This window comes from Lycium ferocissimum, chromosome 3 (genome assembly GCF_029784015.1).
Source record: "Lycium ferocissimum isolate CSIRO_LF1 chromosome 3, AGI_CSIRO_Lferr_CH_V1, whole genome shotgun sequence".
NCBI classification, from domain to species: Eukaryota; Viridiplantae; Streptophyta; class Magnoliopsida; order Solanales; family Solanaceae; genus Lycium; species Lycium ferocissimum.
Window position 1 is genome coordinate 35,447,789 of NC_081344.1, and position 2,398 is coordinate 35,450,186.

Genomic DNA, 2,398 nt, shown 5'->3' on the forward strand with positions numbered 1-2,398 from the left:
ACCCCCCGAAAAATAAGATCTAAATCGGGATTTTTTTGAAAAACCCTTGATAAATCCATTTTGGAATCAAAAATGAGCAATTCCCCGTCTTTTGTTTAACAACATTAGCCAAAAGAGCTTCTAATTTCCCCAATAAGATATAACAAAAATATTTTTTAAGAAAAATTTCTTACCTGGAGAGTGATCTAGAACAGGCTCTGAATTGATGATAAAGTTTCCAAGTTTAGGATCAACATCACCCCTGGGTGCCACTGCTACGTTGCTAATACTGATAATACCATTCTAGAAACAGTGGGCCATCTTTTCTGTCAGGGAAATTTTGCTACAAGGGTGTGGAGTGAGATTTCTAATCCTTTGAGTGTGAGACTCACCAATAACACCTTTAGGATTCTTATCCTTAACTAGTGGAACACTCAGACCAAAAATCCCATTGCTACTTTTATCATTCAAGCTCTCCCTCCTATCATCTGTTGGGAAATTTGGAGAGCATGATGTGCTAACAAATTTGAAACTATTAAACCTTATGTGTACAGGGTCAAGTCTAACATTCTGTTTACTATTGTGTAGATAACCAAAAAACAGTTTGGTAAAGCAAGAATAGATGAAACTGTAGAAGCCTACACCATATATTTGAAGCTGATATCCAACAAAGAAGTATCACCATGATCAAATGGACCAAACCCCCAGATTTGGCTATCAAGCTCAACACTGATGGTAGTTGCTTAAAAGAGATGTGTGGAGGAGGTGGTATAGTTAGAAACTGCTTAGGAAACACCATTTTTTCTTTCTTTATTAACTTGGGACCTGGCTCTAGCAACATGGCAGAAGCAGCTGCTCTTCTCTATGGTCTTAAATAGTGTGTTGACAATGGTTTTTCCATGGTCTGGGGTGAAAGAGACTCATTACTATTGGCCAAATGAATTAACAAAGAATGGAAACCTCCTTGGAGAATTTTAGACATGGTTCAAAAGTCTCAGAAGTTAGTTGAAGAGCATGGATTCCATAGAAGTCATTATTTTAGAGAGGCGAATAAACTTGCAGATAAACTAGGATCTCTAAGTTATGAACTAGGAGGGATCCATGTATTCAACTCATTTTCTACTATGCCACAGCAAGTCAGAGGTCTTTCTAACATGGACAAATGGGATATGCCTTCTTTCAGAAATAAACCAAAAAAATCTTCCAATATTGTGTATGACCCTCCCTAGACTGTTAAGCATATTTAGTGTCCAGTTAAGCAGCTTGTTCTTAATTGGAAAAAAAAACATATCGTTAGACTTACTATATGTGCATATACAACAGATCCAAAGTAAGATTAATGCTCCACGGCTCTGTCATATGTGCTAAGTAACCAAAATTGTACGTTTCCCTATCCTATAGGCTATATCTATCTATTTATCAACCATGGAGACATATGTATGCAAAATCTACAAGGCTTTTACAAGATAAACATCAACACCATTCTAAAATACAAAATAATCTTAATAACCACAAATTGATTTTTGACGGTCTTATTGTCAGAAATATAATTTTGAATATTCTAGAATTATTAGATGTATGTTTGGTGTTAGCCATCACTTTTAGGATACCTAGGTGCACGAATTTTTTTTTATGTTATCTAAGTCGTCCGGGGAGGGTTGGGAGTGGTAAGTGGGTTAGAGGAGCGTCTAGGCTGAGAGTAGGTTCTTGGAACATTGGGACGTTAACGGGGAAATCCATAGAGCTAGTTAAGATTCTTAAGAAGAGAAAGATTAATATAGCTTGTGTTCAAGAGACCAAATGGGTAGGCCTTAAAGGCGGCCAAGGAGGTAGACGGGTATAAGCTTTGGTTCTGCGGTAGGTCGAACTATAGGAATGGGGTAGGCATTTTAGCAGATAGTGATTTGAGGGATCGGTGGTAGAGGTTAGGAGGGTCACCGATAGGATGATGTCGATTAAGGTGGTCGTTGAAGGGCTACTTTGAACATCATTAGTGCGTATGCGCGCAGCGGCGCAGGGCGAGTGAGGAGAAGAGGCGATTTTGGGAGGATTTGGACGAGGTAGTGGGAGGCATACCACCTACTGAGAAGCTATTCGTGGGAGGTGATTTCAATGGGCACATCGGGTCTATTTCGGGGGGTTATGATGATGTGCATGGAGGTTTTGGCTTCGGGGACAGGAATGGAGGAGGAGTCGCACTTTTGGATTTCGCAAGAGCTTTTGGGTTGGTGATAGCCAATTCGAGTTTTCCAAAGAAGGAGGAGCACTTGGTAACCTTCCGTAGTTCGGTGGCTAAGACTCGGATAGACTTTCTACTCCTTAGGCGAGGATGACAAAGGTACGTGCAAAGACTGTAAGTGTCATCCCGAGCCGACAACCTTACAACCCGACATGCTCGCGATGGATTTGGGGATCAAGA